The 26215-nt window shown below is 42.5% G+C and overlaps 1 protein-coding gene across 4 annotated transcripts in view; it reads left to right on the top strand.

Annotated features, from left to right (window-relative positions):
- The first annotated feature begins 991 nt into the window (after positions 1-991).
- Positions 992-26215, top strand: part of LOC115481497 (signal transducer and activator of transcription 5B) — a 380894-nt gene continuing 355670 nt past the window's right edge. For 3 of the 4 annotated variants that reach the window (XM_030220676.1, XM_030220679.1, XM_030220674.1), the window contains exon 1: positions 992-1235. The gene's annotated coding sequence lies outside the window, so the exon portion shown is untranslated. Of the gene's footprint in view, positions 1236-1576; positions 1659-26215 lie in introns of those variants that run through there. The other variant, XM_030220675.1, reaches the window with a different exon arrangement.

Here is a 26215-nt window from a genome sequence, read left to right as displayed (position 1 = left end):
GCCAGTTTTGCAGTTATTTCAAGGATAATCGTGCATCTTCTTTCCTTTGTTGTGTCTAGCTCCTTTAATCTCTTTTTTACCTTTGTGTGCCCTCCCGGTTTCCCATTTTTTTCTAGCACCAAGTCAAAGTAACCATCTTGTAGTTTCCAAGCTTCTCTCTGTTCCACTTTTATGGAACACTCACCTTTCTCCTAAAGGACAGGAGTTAAGACCAGAAGAACAAAAGATCTGTCCTAGGTGGGCCAGACCAATGGTTAAATTAAACCCATCAACCTTACCAATTCGGATCAAAAGTATCCTAAAGATAAATGAAGTCCCTGCGGATAAATGGTGATCCCCCCCCCCCCCCCCTCAAGTAAGGTAGCTGCGAATAGTCTGAACTTTTCCTCCAGGAAGTTGCTCAACCTCCCTTTTAAAGCCAGCTCTACCAGATACTTTTTGACCACATCCTCTAGCAACAAATTCCACAGCTTGATTCTGCACCGTGTGCAAAAAAAAAAAAAAAAGGTTTCTAATTTGTTTTAAATCTGCTACTTGTTAGTTTCATGGAGTGGCCCTTTACTACAGTGGTTGCCACTGCTTCTTTACCTGTTGTCCACCCTACTTTGCTCTAACTTTACCACGCAATTCACGTTATTATTAATCCCAAAGGAAAATGGAACCTAACTTTACTTCAGCCGCGACAACTCTTTCTAATCTTTCCAGGTAGCCCACTGCGCTGCCCCTTGCAGTGCAGTCCCCCAAGCCGCGCGCGGGACGCAAGCAAAGCCGACTCCGCCCCCCTGGGCACCGTGCGAACAAGTGCGAGAAAGACATCAGTGTCTCTGCATCCGGGCCAACCACTTGTGGGGTGTGAGGGGCGGTGGTGGTGACGGGGGTAGGACTCAGGAGGAATGACAGCGCGCGAGGCTCCTCCTCCTATGTTTGTCCCTCGCGGCGAGCGCGAGGCGGCGCTACAGCGCAGCTCGCGCGCCCGCTCCAGCTGCTGTCTGTGCTGGGTTCGGAAGGGGGGGAGGGGTCGGGCTCCGTCTCCCGTCAGAAGCGAGCGAGCTGGCGAGAGAGAGGGAGGAGAGTGCGCAAGCAGACTGCAGACAAACGGTAGCTCCAAGTGTTGGGGGGGCGGGCACCTTCCTTCGGGTTTCTTCCCCCCCCCCCGACCCTGCCCCCCCATCCCTCGCCCCTGGGGGCAGGCGCGGCGAAGCGTGCAAAAGGAGCAGCTTCTCTCCGAGCGAAAGGTAGGTAGTTCCCCCTGTTTATTATCTTCCCTACCCTGGGGGGTGGGGAGGAGAAAGAGGAAGGTTGCTTGCTGCTTGTTTTCGGGATCCGGGGCTTGTCGAAAAAGCCCGTCGCAGCAGTTCACTGCGAAATAAACGGAAAGGCGTCTGAGTAAACAGGCAGAAGGTGACAGTGGCTGCAGAAACCTTGTTCCCGGGGAGTTCTGCGCGAGCTGGGTGGGGGTGAGAGGATCTGTGCCAACGTAAGCCAACTAGAACTACTGGAAGTCGCCCATCGGAGGAGGCACAGACCTGTCACCCCCCCCCCCCCCCGCAGGGCATCGAAACATTCGCAGATGCTACGAGCCAAAGAAATGTCATTGCCCTGCCCACTCGACTTTTGAAATGACTCGCTTTTATTCCAGTTCGGCGTTGCGGATCCCGGTAAGGGATCGCTGTTGAATTGCAGAACGCGCTGTACTGCATAATGTTTATTACTCTAGTATATATAAAATTTGCTGAAGGTGAGGGAGTGTCGAAAAAGCATGAGGCAAACGTGGCTGGTGGGAGGAGGAGGAGGAGTGTGCCATATGCATTTTGAAATGTTTATATATTTGCTGCAACTCGTGTTTACCAAGGCTGTGTTGGCTTTAACCGCATGCGAAACGTATACATGCGGATGCAGAGCGCTCACTTTTTTTTGTTTTTAATTTCCGCTTGAAATCAGCGGCTTGAATCGCAGTTGTTTTTTTAGTTTTCTTGCTCTTCCGGGCTTATTTTGGATTTTTTTCAAGTGTTGGCTATAAATGTCAGTGTCTACTATGGAGCGAATGGAGAACCGTCGGGGCAGTGTTGCTGTTCACTTCCGTGGGGGGTGGGGCATGACGAAGTGAAATGCGCTCGTTATGTTGTCCTGAGATAAAGGATTTGCCCCCGCAAGTGGACAAACATGGGGAGGCGGAGGGAATGGCCGATGACAGCGTGTGCAGACTTTAAAGTGTTGGTACAATAGTCCGGGATCACGTGGGGTTTATTTATTTATCCTTGTGGAAAACAAACCCCCAAGCAGAGCACTTGCAGCTTTTCGCTTTGCCTTTGATTGGATTATTTTAGAGTTAAATATTGGCCCTTTTCAGATCGGACCTCGAGGCGAGTTACAGTCAGCACAGAAGTTATTTCCCTGCTCAAGAGGACTTATAATTTTAAATTGCTCCTGAGGCAGTGGAGGATAAGATGATTCTAGGAGACGAATAGGACTGCAAAGTAGGACCCTAAAGGGAAGGGGACTTGATATACCGCCTTTCTGTGGTTTTTGCAAAACATTCAAAGGGCAATGGAGGGTTAAGTGACTTGCCCAGAGTCAAAAGAAGCTGCAGTGGGAATTGAACCCAGTTCCCCAGGATCAAAGTCCTCTGCACTAACCACTAGGCTACTCCTGGCTCCCATTCCCTTATATAGTACAAAGGCCCTCCCGTGCATCCCAGAATGCATCTGGGGTAGGGAGCTGCCACTTTGAAGGTGGCACCTGGAGAAGCAAGAACAAGTGGACATTGTTCCTGCCTCTTACAAGGTGGACAGGTTCTATTAGACCACCATGCCAAGTGACTGGGAGGGGGGAGGGGGGGGCTGGCATGGCCTAGCACTAAACCACAGGAAAGTTTTGGCGGGGCAGGGCACAGGGCATTTTTTAAAGGTTTGGGGAAGGGGGGGTTGGGGTGGGTGCTGCTAGACACCAGGGGTATGTTTGTAGGTGGGGTGGGGTCGAGCAGGAAGAGGTGATGGGTTAGGGGTAAAGATTTTGCTGTGGCATGTTTCTCTCCCTCTTTTTTTTTAATGTCCGCTTCCTGTTAATGCCTGAGCCAATCACTGCTCAGGCACTAACAGGGAAGTTGATATTTTGTACTGAGCAGCAGATTACTGCCGCAATTTTAACATGACATGAACTTGCATGCGTATTACTTTGAGCATGCTGCAACAGTTTTTCTGTGCTAACCTTTGATCATCAGCCGCAGATGGATTTTATTTATTTATTTATTTATTGCATTTGTATCCCACATTTTCCCACCTCTTTGCAGGCTCAATGTGACTTACATTACATCATGAGTAGTGGAAATACATAAGAAAATAGACATTTAGTATTGCATAAGGATCTTGGTTACATGATGGTGATAAAGCATGATATTCATATAAAGCATAGATCTTGCGTGGTAAGACTGCATTATTTTGGTAGCCCTCCTATGGGCTTCCATCCTTGTATGTTTGTTTGGGGTTGTGAATTCACAATGTGTGCCAGGTTGCCAGCAGGATAAAACATGGTGGCAATACATTGTTAAAGAAATGAAACTTTTTTTTTTCTAAACCCTCCTTGTTCAGATTGTTGGTAAAATTTAGGAAGACACAGTTTGTGGAAGTTGTTGCAATAACCGCATGGCCCAGCTGTTCTGAAGCTCCTTAGTGGGTTGCAGGCCTTAGTGTGATATGCAGATTTTTACAGTGGTTAGGGTGGTTGACTTTGGTCCTGGGGAACTGAGGAACTGAGTTTGATTCCCACTTCAGGCACAGGCAGCTCCTTGTGACTCTGGGCAAGTCATTTAACCCTCCATTGCCCCATGTAAGCTGCATTGAGCCTGCCATGAGTGGGAAAGCGCAGGGTACAAATGTAACAAAAATAAAATAGATACTATTGGAGATTCTACATGGAATGTTGCTACTATTGGAGATTCTAAATGGAATGTTGCTATTCCACTAGCAACATTCCATGTAGAAGCGTGCATGGCCACAATGGTGATCTGCAAGGGCCGACTTCTACATGGAATGTTGCTAGTGGAATAGCAACATTCCATTTAGAATCTCCAATAGTAGCAACATTCCATGTAGAATCTCAAATAGTAGCAACAGTGGAGGAGTGGCCTAGTGGTTAGGGTGGTGGACTTTGGTCCTGAGGAACTGAGTTCAATTCCCACTTCAGGCACAGGCAGCTCCTTGTGACTCTGGGCAAGTCACTTAACCCTCCATTGCCCCATGTAAGCCGCATTGAGCCTGCCATGAGTGGGAAAGCGCAGGGTACAAATGTAACAAAAAAAAAAAAACACCTTGGTATGTGTTATTGCTCAAAAGCAACTGAACATTTATAATGTTGCAGGCAGTAGCTTCTAAAATAGGAGTAGGCTGAAACTAAATGTTTTACCATCGAATATTCAGTTAGTCACAATTAACCATTGTCTGTGAGAAAACCCAATGATTTCCCTTCAGGGCTCACTGCTCTTTTTTTTTTTCTACTAAACTCTGGAAATTGCTATCATAGGAATATAGTTTAGCCTTATGGAGACCTGGCCTACGGGTACTTTCTGAAAATGCAAATACTTGTACTGTTTAAGACTTTTTTTGTTAATCGACATAGCCCGTGCATTATGGCGGGGCTTCCCAAAACTTTCCTAAGGACCCCCACAGTCGGTCAAGTTTTCAGGCTATCTATCCACAATTAGGGCTTCTTTTACAAAGCCGTTCTAGCGATTCCTGTGTGGCAAATGAGAATAAGACCATTCAGTTCCTACAGACCGCCTCTCGCTTTCTGCGTGGAAATCGTTAGCAAGGCTTTGTCAAAGAAGCCCTTAGTGTGCAGAAGATAAATCCATATACTGGAGAGCCAGGACATGCAGATTTTCTCATGCATGCGCCTTGTGAGTATCTTCAAACAGCTCTGGCTGTGAGGTCAGCAGGACAGGTTTGGCACTGTATGACACTGCTATTCCTATCAGAATGGAAGAATTACAAAAGCCAGTGCCATTTTGTTGTATGCAAACAAAGATGTTTTGCTTCTCTTTCATAAGCAGCTGAACAACTGGGGTCTGATAAGTGATTATTTACTGCATTTGCTAAAAGTTGTGCTGTTCAAGTTGCAGAGAAATATAACGGCTGCTTGAGCTTTTCTGTTTTGTTGACCCCATGCATTCTGGGCTTCCAGTGTGATTGGAAGCAGGGTTGGTATCTGATGCTGTCAGGCTTAATTTGCAATATTTGAGGACATCTTCCTCCTCACTTAAGGGCACTTTTACTAAAGCTTAGTGCGTGCTAACAGACATTAACGTATACGTATAGGCCACGTGGTCTATAGATATAAGATGCAGGGTATTTAGCATTTATTTATATTTTGCTCACACCTTTTTCAGTAGTAACTCAAGGTGAGTTACTACTCTGGATATTTCTCTGTCCCAGGAGGGTTGACAATCTAAGTTTGTACCTGAGGCAATGGAGGGTTAAGTGACTTGCCCAAGATCACAAGGAGCAGCAGCGGGGTTTGAACCGGCCACCTCTGGATTGCAAGACCGGTGCTCTAACCACTAGGCCACTCCTCCACTCCACTAATGTCCATTAGCATATGCTAAGCTTTAAGTAAAAGGGCCCCTTAGCCCAGTGGTTCCCAAACCTGGCCCTAGGAACACACCAGCCAGTAAGATTTTGAGAATACCCACAATGAATATTCATGAGAGATTTGCATGCACTGCCTCCACTGCATGCAAATCGTTCTCATGAATATTCATTGTGGATAGCCTGAAAACCTGACTAAGGTGCTCCAGGGCCGGGTTTGGAAACCACTGCCTTTGCCCATTTTTTTTGGACCATCCATTCTTGGTTGATGGCCATCAACCAGGGCTCCTGCTTAAATTCTGCAGCCATGATCCTAAATCTAGATACTCATTCCTTCTGTATGTCCACCAAGCAACCAGGTCTCGTCTTAATACAGACTTCACTTGCAGAGTTTCCCATCTGCACATATCTAGGTCAACGTTACCCAACCTTTTCAAGCCCAAGGCACATCCCACATTAACAAAATGTTGTGTGCCGCACCGTCCTGCACCGAGTATCAACTTAGATAGGAGTAACCTAGCGGTTAAAGCACCACACTTACAACCCGGGAAGCCAGGCTCAAATCCTACTGCTGCTCCTTGTGATCTGCTTGGGCAAGTTGCTTAATCTTCTGTTGTTTCAGGTATAAACTTAGATTGTGAGCCCTCTAGGGACAGGGAAATACCTAGTTTATCTGAATGTGACTTGCCTTGATCTGCTACTGAACAAAGTGTGAGTTGAATCCAAATAAATAATGGCCGAACGAATAAAGGGAAGCACTGAAAACCTGCCACAGGCTTTGGGGGGGGGGGGGGGGGGGGAGAGAGGAGGCGATGCTGTGTGATATACCCTGCTGAGATCAGGGCCTGGCTCTCTATGCAGTTGCTAATGTCCACACTATGGGGCTCATACTGTATCTAAGAAGGAGAGAGGTATGTCTGACTCAGAAAAGAGCCCTGGGTGTTTAAGAGACGCTGCTTATCTTTTTGTGCTGAGAGAGAGCAGAGCCTGGAGCTTGGTCTGGACTCGAGCATCCGGTGGTGGTAACTTTTCCCCAATGACACGTTGGTTAGGAAACCATGGTTTAGGCTTTCACTCTCTGCTGTTTTTGGAGTGGGTTCATATTTTCTTTTGCTGTGAAAAGGAACTAGCCTTTTTCATGTGGCTGAGTTTTCTTGTATCTGTAGATATCTTGATCTTATGTTCAGTGTACAGTGATATAATTGGTTGAAAGAAGACCACAGGGCGGTCGTTCATTTATAAATGATGACCCAACATATGTTACAATCCAGTCTATTACTTAGGAACCTATTTGCATTACCATAATGTATTCCTGTTTCATGTATGTACGCACTTGAATGCAATACCATTTGTAATTCTACTGACCGGAAATGGCAATCGCCACTACGGCAAATGTAAGCCACATTGAGCCTGCAAATTGGTGGGAAAATGTGGGATACAAATGCTACAAATAAATAAACAAACCTACTTCTACTCACCTAATAACTCTGTATAACATAGGAGAATCTAAAAAACAACTGATGGAGTGAGGAGGGTTCACTTCAGAGGTCTCCAGGATTAGAAGTGTTCCCAATCTTGTGTAGTTGAATCCAGAGCTGGAAGTTATTCCAGTCCAGCTTTTCTTTTCCAACAACAAAAATTAAAAATGTCCAAATATTTGTAATCCCAAAAGACAGCAAAATCATTCATTACAGTTATCAGGAACTGAAGGCAATACATATGTTCAGCTCTCTAAGGCTTCATTACTTTGCTCAGTTTTTGGAACTGGGGCTATACTCCTTGGGAGGCCGTCAGCCTGAACAATTTTGCCTGTATGGGCACAAAAGGTTTTCATTCTCGGTTTTCCCAATTAATTTATATATAGTTTGTCTAACAGAGTCTTGCTTAATCAGCCAATATAGGAATTCCACTTTTCTTTTCACTTGACACGTACTCAAACAAGTTGGGCCAGCAGCCCACCTTCCTTTCCGTAGTTTCCCATATAAATGTTGACCACCCACAGCTGCTTGTTTGCGTATAAGTTCTTAAAGCAAGTAAAGGGCTTACCATTGTGTCTTAGGGTTGGCATTACCCATTTAATTATCTTGGCTCTGGTATCCATGCGTTCCTCTTCCCCTGGAAGCTCTGGGCCCCCAAGTTTCCTCTTTCCCCTGTTTCAGTAACATCTTTCTCAGATGTTATAGGGTGGAGCTTCTGCTCCTGCCCCTCTTTGATTCCAGCCTGTACTGTTGGTTCACCAGGAGAACCCAGCATCATCCTGACTCCTCCCCCTGCTTATCACTGATTTTTGCTTGTTCTCAGACTGGCGGGGTGAGGCGGCTGACTATAACAGGACAGGTTTTCCTTTACTGCAGGGGTGTTAAACCTGTTGTACCTGTGATTTGAGGTTTTTCTTTCAGGGACATAGTGCTGAGAGAGGACTGGCTGGGCTTTATCATCACAACATGCAAAAACGAGAGAGAGGTTTTTTTTTCCTGAACCCAAATATGGCAGTCATTCTAAAGTCAATGTTCTCTATCTTTTCATTAATTAATTTTATTTGTTTTGCAAAACTTTTGTTCTGCTTAACCTTTTTTGGCTTAATCTTTATTATTTTTTAAGTTACTTAGGGCTCTGTTACTAAGATAAGCTAGCATTTATAGCGTTCGCTAAACGATAGAGACACCCATATATTCCTGTGGACGTCTTTAGCATTTAGCATGCAGTAAAAATGCTATTGCACCCTTAGCACTGCTTAGTAAACAAGGCCCTAAATGGTTATAATCAACCATATTCAAATCCAGCCTAAAACTCCACTTTTCTTAGGGGCAAGTTTTGAAGGGATTTCTGAGGTACATTCAGTTCATTTCAAATTAGGTCTTATATACCGCTAAAATTCCCCTTTCAGGGTTCAGTGAGGTTTATAACAATTAGGTTACGTTAGTTAGAACATTGCATGAAGAACTCAAGCAGAAGACCATAAAAGGAGAAAGGGACATAACCAGGAAGGAGAGAAAATATAGGCCTAAGGCCTCATGAGTACTGTCTGGTGATAGTAGTTCATGCAGACGTTTTTGGGGAAAGAAAGATTTTTAACTTCTTCCTTAAAGGTAAGGTAGTTATTATCTGTTCTAATAACAATGGGCAGGAGGTTCCATAGGGAAGTTCCAGACACAGAGAAAAGCGAGCTGAAGGTCTCCTGAGATCTAGTACCCTTGTAAGACTGAGAGGATAGGAACGGCTGGTCTAGATTGGGCCAGATATAGCGATGATATTTTAATCGGCAGGCCGGATGTGATGCCATATAGAATTTGAAAAATGATGCAAGCGGCTTTAAACCTGATTCTGTCAGTTACAGGTAGCCAGTGCAGTTTTGCCAGATATAATGAGACACTGTTGTATCTGTTTAGTTTGGGTGTTTACCCACAAGAAATACCTCCTTTAAAATTGGGCTGTCTGCCTACACTTCTGACAGCACACATACATCATCTGGTAGGGAGAAGGAGTGTGCAGGGGTCTGGCTGGATGGGCTGAAAAGCAAATACAAGGATTTTATTTGAAATTCTATACTTGCATCAGCTGATATGAGATTTTCCTTAGAAAGGTAGTTTGCAGGGTACCTGGGTGCCTGCTGAAAAATAGCCTCCCAGTTCTTAAACTTTGGTACGCTCTGATGGGGGTAGTAACTAGTGGCAGTATCTACATAAATAATTCTCACCTCAAATATTCTGAAGCTCAGTCTGTGGCAGGGAAACACTGAAGCCCTGCACTGTTGGTAGGCTAGGCTGTCAGCACCACTCACTGTCACTCATAGACCCGCCCTCAGCCACGCCCCTTCCGCACATAATTCGCAACCCCAACGTTCTAATGAAGCTGCAACTTCCGAGGTGGCATAGATCGGAATTTTTCTCCATGAGTGTGCCCCACCCTCGCGTCACAACGTGATGACGTCGAGGGCGGGGCTATGACACTCAGCGAATCGCATCGCCGCACCCACTACTCAACCCTCCAGCACAGATCACCGCCACTCTCCCTCCGTCCGACGTCAGCTGTTTTGTTTTTCAACAAACATGGGGAGGGGGTTGTTTTCCTTCCTCTGGCGGACGGCCGTTAAACGGAAACTGCAACTATCTGGAGGACCAGGTGAGATTGGGTGCTGTGAGAACTCACGCTCCCCCACCCCCCTTTCTATTTTTCTCTTGCCTGCGTTCGGCGCTCATACAGCAACAAAACGGCCGACAACATCTGAGCCCTATGACGTCGCCGTCGCACCGAGCCAGCCCATAGCGAGGACTGATCCCTCAGTCAAAGGGCACGAATTCTCTAGCCTGCCCTGAACATTACCTGCCAGGACCAGCGCGGAAAACCTTGCTAGCGCCCGTTTCATTTCTGTCGGAAACGGGCCTTTTGTACTAGTGTGTCATAATTTCACCACCATTGTTGAGTCAAAGGTTTAGGCTGATTTAAACACACTTCTTGACTAGGTTTTGAGAGCTACGCTTTGTTCATTGGGTCAATACAACGTCATGAAAGGAGTACAGCTGTTTTTCTGTTTTTCTTTTGACCCAGCAATTTCCTGTTGACCCTTTTGGGTTTCCAGCTTTTTTGGAACCAGTGCTGATATCTGTTGGCCATGAGCCTTCATCTCCAGCTACCTGAGGATTTTTCCATTTTTATATTTTCTCCCAACAGTCCCTGCAATGAAAGTCATCAGATGGGGGTGATACAGTAGCGGTCACCTTGACACCCAGCAAGCCAGGGCCCTGGATTTGGCCACGAGGTGTCACCATTTAAGCAGTGACCATGAGTCCATGCCCCCTTCCCCCAGGTTTGTACACTTTGAACCTGGGAAGCAAAATACCCAACTTGCCTGCTACCCACATGGCGATGCACATCACTTATTACTAGGGATACAGTTCGATCAAAAAAATTTAATTGTGATTAATCACATGACTGAAGGATAACAAACGAGCAGGGAAACCTAATACTATTTTGTTTATTGACCATGAGTTCAGCATCTCTCTCCGTTCCCTCCAGCCACCCCTGCTCTAATGGCTCCAGCACTTCCACCTTACATGATCAGGCCACCTATCAATGATTCACACAGAGCTTTCCCTCTACCGCCTTATCCCCTCGCATAAACAAGAAGTTGCATCAGTGTGGGCGGGATTTGGCAGAGGAAAGGTCCTGGAGCAGGCCTGTGTGATTTGCTGCCAGGTGGCCTGATAATATAAGGTGGAAACATGCACCAAGGCGGGGATGAGATGCCGTACTGTGGGATGGGGGTGGGGATGGAGAGAAGGAGAGATGTGCCGGACCCGTGGAAGAGGGAAGAGAAGGGAACGAGGGATGCTGGATCCTGGGTGGTTAGGGTGCATCATTTCTGGGTGAGCCTGGGCCCACCCATGACTACGCCTTGGGTCACTCACCGGCAGTGGCATCGGTGACAGCACGTGCTCTGTGGTGGCAGGTGAGGGTAGAGCTAATTATGGTGTTGGCGGCTGCATATTTATTTATTAGGATTTATTTACCACCTTTTTTTGAAGGAATTCACTCAAGGTGGTGTACAGTAAGAATAGATCAAACATGAGGAATAGGTAAGTACAGCAGTAAAAATATTCAAATAATACGAAGTATGGCATAGTAGACTACTTATAATGTCAACACAATATGTAATAGAACATTTTAATTGATAGCGTAGGTTATAAGCAAAGATGGAACATATAGATAAGTAAGAGGAGTTAGAAAACAAGGTGTCTAATTTAAAGAAAGTTGCACATGAGGTTAGAGAGATGGTTAACATATAGATAGGTAAAAGAGTAAGAGTTAGAAAATAAGCCGACTAATTTAAAGAAAGGTAGTCATGAAGTCAGAGAGATGGTTAAATATTATCTCCGCTAGGGTAGGAGTGGATAAATATGTCCCGCCGCAGTATGTGCAGCACGACTCAATCCTTGTGTGTGTGAGTGAGGCTAACACGTTAGTTACTTCTTCCATTAAAGGCCTGGTTGAAGAGCCAAGCTTTCACCTTCTTCCTGAAGTAGAGAGAGTCTTGTGCTAAGCGGAGCCTTTCAGGCAGTGCATTCCAGAGTGTGGGGGCTTGCAGGTATCACATCGTGTAATGTCTTTTGGAGAGGGTGTGGTTAGTGAAAGTCCTTGGGAGGACCTTAATGTCCTTTGCAAGGGCACAGCTAAGTGGCATTGGCGGTCCCGATCTAGCAGCCTGACCCATTGCAGCCAATTGGCTTCCTGGTAACCTCCGGGCAAACAGCCAATCCCAGAGGCTCTTCATCAACATGTAGATGACACGGTGCTTGGACCGCTGAGGTTGGACCCAGAGTCACAGCAAGTAAATGCTGTTGGGGAGGAGGGAAAGGAATGATATTCAGGGCGTGTGGGCAGGGGAACACTGTGATTAATTCAGCTAATTGCGATTAATTTTTTAAACCACGGTTAGTGAATAATACATTGCTTGCGGCATTAAATGCAATTAAAACATGACACAAATTTAGTTAAATAAAAAAGTTTTACCTGCATCATGTCATTGCATTTCTATATATCCTTGTGGACTAACACAGCAAGTAAGGATACTCTGAAGATGATGACATATTTCAGGTTCCTCATCCCCTCCACACGCTCCCCATTTTGCTTTATGCCAGGGGCGTAGCCAGACACTCAATCTTGGATGGGCCTGGGCCCAAGATGGGTGGGCAGAAGAACCCCACACCATCCTACAGGTGATTTGGTCTCTCCTTCTCTCGCCTGCATGCCATATGGTCTTTCAAATATCCCTCCTCTCCTTCACACCTTTTAAATAGCAGATTTTCACCGGCAGTAAGCAGCAACTAATACACAGTACTCATCTTGAGCCCACATCCTTCCCACTGATACAGCTTCCTGTTTCTGCATAGGCGGGAATAAGTCACAGGGGAAGGCTTTGGGGCCGGTGTGAGCAGTATGTATCAGTCGCTGCTTCCTGCAGGCAAAGATCTGCTATTTATAAGGTATGCAGGAGGGACCGTTGTTGGGAGTTTTCAGCTTGGGAATCTCTGCCAGTCACATCATAGGTGTGCTGCTACTGGTGGGCCTGAGCTCAAAGTGGATGGGCCTGGGCCCACCCAAGCCCACCCTTGGCTATGCCACTGCTTTATGCTGTTAGGGCAAATGGATCGCAGGTGAGGTAGTAGCTCAATATGAGTGACAGTAATTAATCTCACTTGTGTAGGCTAAAGTTACCTTGGATATGATCTTAATCTCTTCAGTTTACTGCTAGGCTCTTCTCTAGGCATCCATTGTGCCATAAAGAGCCACCTCAAGGAATTCATAACATACAGTATGTACAGGCCAAATATTTAGGTGTATTTGGAAGTTTTAGCTGATGTCCCAATAGGGACAGTTCTTGCCTCTTTTTTCCACTTTCTCTTGGTCCTTATTATTGTTCTTAGTAGTTGAGGATCTTCTTTTTCTCTGTTTGTAGTACAGAATAGTTCAAGTGGTTTTCGCTATGTTTGAAGCAGGGGCCACATTGGCAAAAAGACTTGAAGAGCTTGGATTAGAGTGGATGGTGCCTGTATCCCTGGGCAGTAAAGGAGAAGGGTCCCTCTCTGATGTAGCCGGTCCAGCTGCTTGGGCACGCTCGGAGGAGGATGCAGATTGCTGAGCGAGCGGTTTGTACTGTGAGCTTTAAACCACATCATGCAGAAAGCTGATTGTATGCAAACTTTATGCTTGCAGAAGTTGCACACTAATTGGGGGATGCCTTGCGGACACATGCATATGAGTTCAGTGGTAAGCATGGCTTCTTATATACATGTCCAAAGAATGCAAAAATACCAGCTTACATTACATTACAATATACTTCTATACTGCTGATAACGTCAGATTCTTAGTGGTTTACAATAATTAAAAAACCAAAACAGTGTCTTGGGAAGCAAAAAAACAGAGAATCTTATTCAAGAATGAATTTAAAAGATAGGTTTTTACATTTTTCTTGAATAAGAAAAATATATAATTGAGCAGCAAAACAAATATTAAAATCACTCCAGGACCTCAATGTTTGAACTGTAAGAGGTCTATCAAACACTTTAAATTTCTTTACTCCCTTAATAGATGGAAGGACAAAAAATGAATTGTGAAATGATCGTCTATCCCTATTATTGGAAATAAATTCCATATGATGCATTATGTAAATTGGGCATTCACCATTTAGGATCTTACATAGAGGAGTGTGGTAGCCGTGTTAGTCCACTCTTAAGGTTATCAATAGAAATCAAACAAAATAAAACATGGAAAAGAAAATAAGATGATACCTTTTTTATTGGACATAACTTAATACATTTCTTGATTAGCTTTCGAAGGTTGCCAGCTAGCACATTTGCTTATTTCCGATCTGAGGAAGAAGGGCAACCTTCGAAAGCTAATCAAGAAATGTATTAAGTTATGTCTAATAAAAAAAGGTATCATCTTATTTTCTTTTCCATGTTTTATTTTGTTTGATTTCTATTGGATCTTACATAGAAAGCAAAAGAATTTGAACGTAATCCTCACTCTATAGGCATCCACTGTAATTCAGCAGAATACAAAGAAATTTTATCCAGCTTCTGTAATGAAAAAAATTAATCGGATTGTAGTGTTCTGGATTGTGTGCAGTCACTGGATAAGTAGTCTAGGTGCACCCAGTTTAAGATGAGAATAGTCCAACTTGGATAAAAGCAACGCCTGTACCAATAATATGAACTCACATTATTGTTCTTATGCGCCTTAAATACCTCAAAAGAAAGAAAGAGCTCTTCGAGCATTGAGTTGAGAGTCGAGGGATAAATTCTGGTCAACATAAACCCCCAGTATCTTTATAACAGAAGAAAATGAATACTTAGTTTGATTCATCATTATATGGTCCACTAAAGGGTCAGGATTGTTATCGAAAAGTAAAAATTTGGTCTTTTTGGTGTTTAACTTGAGTTGATAGAGTAACATCGAGGTCCTAATCAGTGTTTAAACTGATGATACTGAATTTATAAATGAGTAAATTGGAATTAATAATTAATGTATACCCTGGAGGAAAGGAGAAACAGGGGTGATATGATACAGACGTTCAGATATTTGAAAGGTATTAATCCGCAGATGAACCCGTTCCGGAGACGGGAAGGTGGTAGAACTAGAGGATATGAAATTTATTTTTTTTTATTTATTTATTGCATTTGTATCCCACATTTTCCCACCTTTTTGCGGGCTCAGTGTGGCTTACAATATGAAATGAATGATGGAAATACAATTTGTTACAAATTGGTTATGGATTACATTGTGCAGAGTTATGCGAGACAATCGAAGTGTGGTTAAGGAATTTAACAATGGAACACAAACATTGAAACATTGGAAGGAGACGATGGGAGCTTAGAGGGCAATAATAAGGCATAAAAACATATGGTATACATATTTCTGTGAGTAAAGGTATGAGTGATGTGAAGAGGTTGAAGACTCAAGAAAAACATCAGGAAGTATTTTTACACGGAGAGAGTGGTGGATACTTGAAATGCCTTCCCGTGGGAGGTGGTGGAGATGAAAACGGTAACGGAATTCAAAAATGCATGGGGTAAACATAAAGGAATCCTGTTCAGAAGGAATGGATCCTCAGAAACTTAGCGGAGATTGGGTGGCAGCACCGGTGGTTGGGAGGCGGGGCTAGTACTGGGCAGACTTCTCTCTGTGCCCTTAAAATGGTAGATACAAATCAAGGTCAGGTATACATATAAAGTAGCACATATGAGTTTATCTTGTTGGGCAGACTGGTTGGTTCATACAGGTCTTTTTCTGCTGTCACCTACTATGTTGTTATTTAATACTATAATATCATTGGCATAACTGTAAGTTCCACACCCAAAGAATGTAAAAAGATATTAAACATCGTAGGTGACAAAGAAGATCCCTACGGGACTCCACAAGGATTTCTCAACTATCCGATAACTTTCCATTATGTTTTTCTTTATATGACCTTGAAACCAAAAATCCTCTAAACCACTTCAATACATTACCATCAATACCTAGAAGATTAATTTTGGAAAGCAAAATATCATAATCCACCAGCTCAAAAGCTGACGATAGATGGAACTGTAGGATTAAACCCTTACCATTTTGACATAGTATGCACCGAGCAGTGCCATAAATGGACATAACTGTTTCTGTCCTATGCCATGTTTGAAAGCCTGATTGGCTAAACTGCACAAATATTTGCAAAACTTTGCAAGGCAATAGCCACAGATGTGTGCTAACTCTTCCATTTTTATTCTGAAACATGCTCATTGTTGCTGTTACCTCCCTGACTGTGTTTTTAAAGGCGCAGATGCTGTTCTGGCTGAAGGAGAAAGGAAAAATGAAGCATTTGAAAGGGCATGAAATCCAACCAGCCATTCTGTGCTGCCCTGGACTTGGCAAAAGATTTCTTGTGTTGGCCGTGCATCCGAAGCCACTGTTTCCATCTGTGCATTTCAGCAGAATATTTAATGGCCTCATTACCATTCCCTGTGCATGTTAACACCTGAGCTCAGCCCCTCTCTGCATTACCCAACCTGTGAAATGCATGTACAACCCAAAGTAACTGGGCAGTTAGCAATGGAGTAGTTTTCTGCATTGGCCTCTGAAGAGACGGCTAGACGAATTTCATATTTAATATAAACAGTTTATTTACAATTGTTCTGAATAGCTCAATGGGCTATTGCAGGAAGCATTTCTTGATAAGCAATATACAAGTCAGAATGAATGATCAAAACAAAGCAATGTAAAGCAAAGAAATCAGAATGCTATATACAGAGAGAGAAATCTATATACAGACAAAGAAAAATTCAAAATGCTTGCTTATTTCTTTGTTCCACTCTCCTTATAATCTTCTCCTGATATCACGTGCTTGCAGGCTGTACCATACCATAAATCCTACAGCAGAACATATGCTGCATCTGGTTCCCATTATCCCACAGACTTTCTGGAGCCTGCCTTTGGCTGATGTGGGCCTCATGTCTCAGGAGATTTAGTTTAGTGTTGGAACAGCTTGTTCTGCATGATCTTTGAAGCTTTCCACTTCTATCCTTTTATGCTTTTATTCAACATTTTTATGCTTTTATTCAACATCCTCCCTTTGAGGACTGATATTCCAGGCCTCAACACATCTGTTTCAGCTCCAATCTGTTTCCTTACCTCCCTTCTAAATCTCCTCCCCCTTGTTATTTATGATATGCTGTGCCTGCAAGCTCTGCCTTTTCATCATCTTTATCATACATCTTTCAATATTTCTGCTGACATTTTAAAGTTCTATTCATTCTTGATTTCAGTTATCATTATCATTTTAAAAGCATCCTGGCACACCTTTGCAAACATGCTAATACATGTTGCATTAAACAGATTCAATTGTACTAGGGTACAAAATTTATATTTCTTTTGAATACAGACAGTGAGTTTCATCAAAGGGAAGTACACTGTCATTCTTATGTTTCATATAAGAACAATTATAAGGATAATGCCCAATTGCATTAGTTAATGTGGCATTAAAAATTACACAAATTAAAAGCATAACATTCATTGAATCAGTTGTTACAACATTCTGTATGTAAGTGCACTTTATCGGGGGAATGTGTTTAGTTGTCATACTATTAATCAGACACCAACATGATGTCTGTGGGCACTTGTCCATAAGCAATATAAATAGTCTCATTTGTCCAATGAAGGTTTTCATCATCCCTTACACAGGTATTATTGGGATCACAGTCATGGTGCCCACTCAATTTTATCATTGTAGTCCCATTCATCATAGCTGGCAAGGACAAGGATGATGTCAATCAGTGGGCACATATGATACAATCAGTCAAATTCAACATTTTGGCCACTGTAACAAGTCTATTCTCATATGTGTTCATTGTCCATTAACAAACAACAACAGTCCAATACCATCATGTTTATTCTTTGTCCATTTCAATGTTATTAATTCGTCGAATATCTGCTAAATGTATCCAAGAAGTATGACCTTCCAGACGGGCAGCGGTCTGAGTAAGGGCCGTGATAGCAAAAGGTCCTACATACACAGGATCCTTCCATGTTTTATGTGTAAAGTTCTTTCGTAGTACTAAATCACCTACTTTAAAAGCACAAACATCATTAGTAGTCCCTGCCTGTGATGCTACATTTGTTCGGATCATATCACTTGTCAGGTTCAACATCGGTTGTAGCTTTTGCCAGTACTGAGTTGTGCTATCAGTACTTGCTGTCTGCATCGGGAAGAAATGACGTCCTGTCTGAATTTGGAATGGGGACAATTTAGTACGCCCATTAGGTTGGGCCCGTATTGTCATTAATGCTAATGGCAATACATCAAGCCATGTATATAATTTTCCCACCATTTCTTTATTGAGAGATTTTAATAAGACGCACAACCTGTTGAATCAGGTTATCAATTTTTAAAGTCCAAAATCTTTGCTCAAATTGTTGCCTCATTGTTTCCTTATTCCAATGCATGGTTGCATGCCACTCAGCCAATACCTTAATCGCCTGGCTCATTGGCATACAAGGTAATCCTTCTTCTGCATTAAACCATTCACTTCCCAATTTCATACATCCTCTCTTCAACCATTTTTCACTTTCCTGTCCCTCTGGCTGCCACATTTCAATCTTATCTACATTCGTAAGTGGCCCTTCCTGTGTCTGTCTAGTATTATACAAAATCTTTTCACTTTGCTTAACCACCTCCGTTGCTGCTGCATCAGCCATTGCATTACCTAGTGCCTCAAAAGTTGGCTTTTCAGTGTGGGCCGGGGTCCACACAACTGCAGTTTTTCTACCTTCACGTTCCCTTCTTGCCAATATTTCAAACAGCAATTTCCAATATGTGTAATGTTGTAGATTTTTACCTGCACTGGTTATCATCCCCCTACGCTGCCATTTTAATATATGATACTGTAGTGAACTTGCAACGTAACCACTATCAGTATATATAGTGACATTTTGAGTCATATCAGTGTGTTGTAAGGCCGTAATAACGGCTAAAAGTTCAGCATGCTGTGCAGTCTGGTCAGGAGGGGTTTTATATTGTACTTGCATTATCTTTCTTAGATTCTCATCTACCTGCACGCAGGCAAAGCCTGCAACAGTCCTTTCACAAGCTCCATCTGTAAACCATATTAACCCATCAGATAAGGGTTCAAAAGTAAGACAGTGAAATGTAGGGATTTCTATAGTATCAATCTCAATCTCTTGATCAACAGGAAAAGCAGATCTATCTTATTTCTCTGTTCTTTAGTTAATGGTATTATTCTTATATCTTGTCCTAAAAGTACTGCTTGATATTTTCCAAATCTAGTGGCTGTCAATGCCGTCTGGCTAGGGCTCAACAGCGTTTTAATCGTGTGGTTGGTATGTATTACAATAGGAACAAAAGGCATTTGTGCTCTCCATTTACCTACTGCAGCCACTATAGCTGTCAGTAACTTTGGTATTTCTTTCAGTCCTTTTTCCACATGATTAAAAGAGCCTGACAAAAAAGCTACTGGTGTATTTACTTCATTATTTTGATTAATCATAGCTGCCCAACTATTTCCCATGTCTTTTACCCACAAATGCACAGGTGATTGGATATCTATTACTGCTAAAGGTCCTGGAGATAACAAATCCCTCACAATCTTAGCCAATATTATCTTATCCTGCTCTTCCAATACAATTAATGTATTCTTTGGTGTGGCTGCGGGCAGTTTCAAATGTTTATAAAGTCTCATTACTTTTTGTGTATAATTTGGTATCCATTGTCTGCAGTAATTTAACATTCCCAAAACAGCACGTAACTGGGTAACTGTTTGCGGTACCGGAGTTTCATTTAAAATAGATATAACTTCCGGTATAATGACCTTATGTTCTGCTGAAACATTTTGTCCTAAAAAGGTGACAGTAGACTGAGCTATAACACATTTTTCCCTGTTACATTTATATCCTAACTCTCCTAATAACAAAAATAATTTTCTAGTCCATTCTAGACATTCTGTTTCAGTCTCAGCAGACAGTAGAATATCATCTACATAGACAAACAATGACACCGTGTCAGGCAATTGACTCCTGAAATCCTTTAAATCCATCATTAGTTGTTTTGAGAATACCGATGGACTATCAGTAAAGCCTTGAGGCATCCTAGTCCACCTGTATGCCTCATTCTGTACTATAAATGACGTCAAATCCCTAGACTCTGGATGAAGAGGTATTGAAAAGAATGCATTAGACAAGTCAATAACAGTGTTATATGCATATATATTCTGGGTATGCAAAAGTGTAGCAGGATTTGCACAAATCGGAAATTGATTTCTTGTAACTTCATTTAGCTCTCTTAAATCATGTACTATCCTTACATTGTTTTCCCCTTTCGGGACCGGAAACAATGGGGTATTATACGGGGATACTGAAGGTTCAATAATACCACATTTCAATAATTTACCAATGTGTTCCAGGGTTTTGGATACTAATTTAGGTCGTATGGGGTAAGGGTCTTGCTTCGGCCCCTTTGCCCCTTCTATTAATTCTATCTTATGGGGTTTTGCATTTATGGCTAGTCCATATGGTGAATCACTTGTACTCCAAATATGTTGTGGTAATTCTTCCATAACCCTTACTTTATTTTCATTATTCAACTGTTGAACCATGGTGAGCAAACTTGGTATTTCTTTATTTCCAAAATCTAAACACAATCCTAATTGAGACAATAAGTCTCTACCACACAAATTTACTGGGCAATCAGGTGCCACTAAGAAGGGTACCACAGCCTCCCTTGAACCGTGCGGTTGGCATTCCAATCGCACCAGAGTCGGTTCTGTTAGCCTTTTCTTTGTTCTATCCCCGTAAATCCCACTGTTGTTCTATACTGATTTGAAAGTTTAACTCCCTGTGGTTTTGCACACAACACAGAGGTACTCGCCCCTGTATCTATCAAAAATCTCACAGGAGTTCCATATTTGCCAATTGTCAATGTAATAAAGGGCTCCCTTGTGTCTAACCTGAAAATCATTCCCTCTTCCTGACACGGGTTTGCTTCCAGTCAATAGCATTGGTCTGGAATATTCTGCCAAGTTGGAAAGGCATTTACAGTACCCTGTCTCTGTACTGCAGCCCCTGGTCCCTGTGATTGCATCGCCGGCTGCTGTATTGCAGTCTGCGGGGCACTCGCAGGTATCCCTACTACTTGTGGCATTAATCCTTGCTGCGTCTGCATTTGTACTTGGGGCATTCCTGCATTCTGATAACATTCTGAGGCATAGTGACCAAATTGCTGACAAATCATATTGTTCAGAGGTTATTAGAGATTTTAAATCACCTCTTTCCCTATTAGCCCTACACACAAAACTAGCTAGAACTGTGCCTAATTCAAACCAGATGATCTCTTAAAACTGCAGGAATCTCACTTAAAAAAGAGTCAAACAAAGTTAAATTGCAAAGACATTCCACATAGAGAACTAGAAACAGAATAACACATATTTTAAAATAAACAGAGATCACCTTATAAGACAAAATCAAACTTATTTAAATCTAATCTAAAACAATCTTTTAAAAGGAACAAAGAAAATTTCAGTTCTTCCTGACCTTTCTAACCTTTAGCTTAGCAACAGCCAGACACCGAGAAATCAAAAACAGATGACATTCCTCAACCTTCAGGCTGAACCAAAGGCTGCTTTTTTTTTCTACATCTGCATGAAAAAGATCTGCTGCTACAGAAAATAAATTCCAAATTGTAAGATGTCTCTAAACTTTTCTTCTGCCTAGTTTTATTTTTATTTTCTTGTAAGTAGCTCAGGAGAGATAATAATTTTGGACGATCAAACGATCCATCCTGAGACCAGCTCAAAACAGAATCTTTTGCATCATATTTGACCCATTTGTCATGTATTTTTTCAATCTGTTTTTTTTCTAATGGGAATAATTCTATGACATGCTGCAAAGGGGAGCATTTTTTTGAACTATCTAAATCTAAATACATAGCATATACAGGAGGCTTTTCTTTCTTATCTGCCCCTTTCCCTTTCATTTTATTCTGACTATTACAATTTCTCCTATAGAGCCACAACCTACAAAAATATACTAATGCACTTAAACAAAGAAAATATACAAAAAAGAAAACTACAAAGCTAAACAAATATACCAGTAATAAGGCCACAGTGTAAGCTTACTCACGCGTCTTCTTATTTCTCTTTTTAGCAAGCCCAGGAGTCGTCACCTGTATGTCCACGTCAGTAGGTTGATCACGTCCACTTACGTGGTGCACAGAAATCAGGTTTAAACAACGCTTGCTCTCTCTCAAAATCCTGTAAAAAACTTCATTAACAACAAACACTTAATTTGTCCTTCGTCTCGCCTTCTCTTTTCCGTGTGCGGCCTACTCCTGGCTGGCTCGCCACTTGAAGAGACGGCTAGACGAATTTCATATTTAATATAAACAGTTTATTTACAATTGTTCTGAATAGCTCAATGGGCTATTGCAGGAAGCATTTCTTGATAAGCAATATACAAGTCAGAATGAATGATCAAAACAAAGCAATGTAAAGCAAAGAAATCAGAATGCTATATACAGAGAGAGAAATCTATATACAGACAAAGAAAAATTCAAAATGCTTGCTTATTTCTTTGTTCCACTCTCCTTATAATCTTCTCCTGATATCACGTGCTTGCAGGCTGTACCATACCATAAATCCTACAGCAGAACATATGCTGCATCTGGTTCCCATTATCCCACAGACTTTCTGGAGCCTGCCTTTGGCTGATGTGGGCCTCATGTCTCAGGAGATTTAGTTTAGTGTTGGAACAGCTTGTTCTGCATGATCTTTGAAGCTTTCCACTTCTATCCTTTTATGCTTTTATTCAACATTTTTATGCTTTTATTCAACACCTCTTGGGAGCAATATGTATAATCAAAATGAAGTTTGATTCTCCAGATCGTTTCTGTGTCTTGGCTCATCTTGTTTCTTCTCCCCCACCCAGATTTTCCCCCAATGTACACTTTCCTCCAGTTCTTTCCCAGTCATTTTCAGTTCCCACCAACTCTCTTCCTAGTTGGTTGCTGTTGTCTTCTCTCAAGCTGGGTGTTCTCCTGTGGTGTTAATGTCTCTGATGTGCATCAGAGTCTTGCTGCAGGCACTGCCTCTGGTATAATGGTTTTGTTTTCTTCCAGCATCATATGGCTCTCTTGTCAATTTGATTTGTGCGATGTCTAATCTTCTTCACTGTTCTCAGTCATGCAAGAATAACATGGGAATTTGTATGCTGTATAACTCAAATTCATTGAGAACGGCACAATCCTAAAGGGAAGGAGAGCAGTTGTGGTGGAGATGGTATGGACAAGGTGGTGTGTAGTAAGAGAAGAGACTTAGGGATCTGCAGGTCAAGTCAGTGGGTTGCTTAGAACTGGCACATCTTTTAGCAATGCCATTCTTTTTCTTTCTTTCTTTTTTCTCTTTTACCACTATTTGTTTTCTTTCTCTGAAATGGAAATATCCCTGGTAATCACATGTTCTTCATTCGACGCAACAGTGGTTCTGAACTGTTATCATGGCACCACCTTCCCTTCTCTTTCACTCCTGAGCATTGGTTTCAGCTGCCAAAAAAAGAATTGGCCAAACAATGCTCCATATCGGCCGTTGGCTTTCATCTGAGATCAGAACTTCATGGGGCCCTGCAGTCTTGGGAGATCTACCCATCCCAAGGTTTACAAGGAAAGGTGGAGAGGAGTGCAACAGAAGGCAGCTCTGATCCCCGGCTCTCCCTGCTGGCAGGAGGCCATGGAGCAGGGAACCAGGGAGGACGTGAGCGAAAGACTTTGATATCGGCAAGAGGAGTGACCCAATGTGGTCTTCGGCTTTTTTGCTGTCCATGTAGCCAAGTTTTCTCAGCACAAGAATATCAGTCTCCTGATCCCAGTGCTTTTCTGGTAGAGTGATAGAGTGTGTATACAGTCTTCAATGGATGAGTTTTAACAGCTTATCGTACCTTTGTGTATAAAGGCCTGCTTGGAGCTGCTTCTAGGATAAATGTCACATGGGGAGAAAATTATTTTCACAGTGCCATCTTTCAGCAAGCAATCACCACCCATGACACACTTTTCCGCATGTTCTCTGTTCGCCATCTGACGCATGCACTCTGCTGTCTCCCTCCCTTCCTCAAGCTTGACCCCCAGCAAGTTCTGCAGCAGCTGTTCTCGGGGGCCACAGAACATGTGTGAGAAAAGGCTTAGAAAAACTCTCTTAGGCTCCAGATAAATATTTTTAGGAGCTTGAGATTTTTTATCCCTCCTTGCTTTTTTTTTTTTTTTTTTTTTAAACAGCTTATGCATTATTTTTTTTGTCTACATTTTCATTTAGTTTTTTTTTTTTTCGCCTTTGCTCTTTTCCAGGCACTAACCCCGCAGTCCCTGTTTCTTGTATTCCATTCAAATACTCTATCTGCCCCTTCTCCTGGTTTTGTGATCACAGAGGCAGTTCTGGTCGTAGTACTCAAATCATAGCATTCTTCACATGTGATCTGACAAACACTTGTGATAAAAAGGTGACTCCTCTTCTTCCCTTATTTCCATTACCCCAGTTAATACATTTCACCAGAGAACCATCTTTGGTTGCCACAGTTTTGTTGGAGGAGTGGCCTAATGGTTAGTTCAGTGGGCTTTGATTCTGGCAAGCTAGGTTTGATTCCCACTGCAGCTCATTGTGACCTTGGGCAAGTCATGTGGAAGGGCATTTTCGAAAGAAACGTCCAAGTTCCAATTTGGACGTCTTTGCAAAATGTCGAAATCCAGGGGCGGAGAAAACTGTATTTTTGAAAAAAGATGGATGTCCATCTTTCGTTTTGAAATTACCGTCAGAGACATCCAAATCCTTAAATTTGCATGTCCTTGGATTTGAACGTTTCTGACTTGAGGCGATTTTCGAAACCAAAGACGTCCATGTCAAAAACGTCCAAACCTTTAATGTGGGAGGAGCCAGCATTTGTAGTGTACTGGTCCCCCTGACATGCCAGGACACCAACCGGGCACCCTAGGGGGCACTGCAGTGGATTTCATAAAATGCTTCCAGGAACATAGCTCCTTTACCTTGTGTGCTGAGCCCCCCAAACCCACTACCCACAACTGTACACCACTACCATAGCCCTTACGGCTGAAGGGCGGCACCTGTATATGGTTACAGTGGGTTTTGGAGAGCTCACTGTTTCCTCCACAAATGTAACAGGTGGGGGGGGGGGATGGGCCTGGGTCTGCCTGTCTGAAGTGCACTGCAGTACCCACTAAAACTGCTCCTGGGACCTTCATGTGCTGTCATGGACCTGAGTATGACATCTGACTCTGGCACGAAATATTTTTGAAGATGTTTTTTAAGGGTGGGAGGGGGTTAGGGACTGGGGGAGTAACGGGAGGTCATCCCTGATTCCCACCAGTGGTCATCTTGTCATTTTGGGCACCTTTTTGTGCCTTATTTGTAAAAAAAAAAAAAAAAAACACGTCCAGGTGAAAGCGTCCAAGTGTTTGTCAGGGACGTCCTTGTTTTTTTCAATTATGGGTCAAAGACGTCCAAGTGTTAAGCACACCCAAGTCCTGCCTTCGCTACGCCTCCGACACGCCCCCTTGAAATTTGGACGTCCTTGCGACTGACTGCAGTTGGAGACGTCCAAAATCGGGTTTCGATTATACCGATTTGGCCATCTCTGGGAGATGGACGTCCATCTTCTGATTTATGTCAAAAGATGGACGTCCGCTTTCGAAAATGAGCCTATTAACCCTCCATTTCCCTAGGTACAAAAAAAACTTAGATTTTGAGCCCTCTAGGAACAGAGAAAGTACCTGCATATAATGTGTACAGTGCTGTGTACATCTAGTAGTTCTATAGAAATGATTAGTAGTAGTATTGCCTTCTCGGTTATGTTAATTGGTAATATATTCGAACTAAGTCTCATTTTATTTGATTTTTCTTGTTAAGTAAGTATTGTTTTTAGCAACTAGATAACTTTTTATGGTTATCTACAAGGATAGAAATTGCATCTCTTTTAAACCGTAGTTTTGGTCTTCAGATACACCGAACCAGTCAAATTTTTAGAATGTTGTCCGTGAGTATGCATGAGAAAATTGCATTCAGTTCATGCAGATTTATGTAACGCTTGTGGATATCCTAGAAACCCAACTGGCTTCATAATATCCCAAGGCCTGGGTTGAGAGCCCTGTTGGAAGTGCAGGCTTGGAGAATAGTACAATTGTACTTTTCTATGGTGGTAAAGTGAGGCATGACTTGCTTTCTTCTCCTGGTACATCTGTTGGGGTGGGGGGAGAGTACTGCATGTGGATGGAACGGAATAAAATTATTTGTTAAATGAGCTGAACCTTAGATAAGGGATTTTTTAAATTATTTTTTAAATTAAAAATAAAATCTTTTTTTAATTTAAACGATTTTTATTCAGGATCAAGTATATCCAACATCTAACAGCAAAATATCAAGTCTAGACAAGATCTTCAATCAAACATAGCAGAACAATAATCAGACAACAAACAACAAAGAACTGGATAACATTTGATCCCATTTTTCTTTTCTGAAAATGCGCCCCCTCCCTTCCCCTTCATAACCCTAGTTCTTGGTCAAAGCAACAATGTGCATTCAAAATCACCCCTC

Source organism: Microcaecilia unicolor, chromosome 12 (genome assembly GCF_901765095.1).
Source record: "Microcaecilia unicolor chromosome 12, aMicUni1.1, whole genome shotgun sequence".
Classification (NCBI taxonomy): Eukaryota; Metazoa; Chordata; class Amphibia; order Gymnophiona; family Siphonopidae; genus Microcaecilia; species Microcaecilia unicolor.
This window is presented reverse-complemented; position numbering and strand designations above follow the sequence as displayed.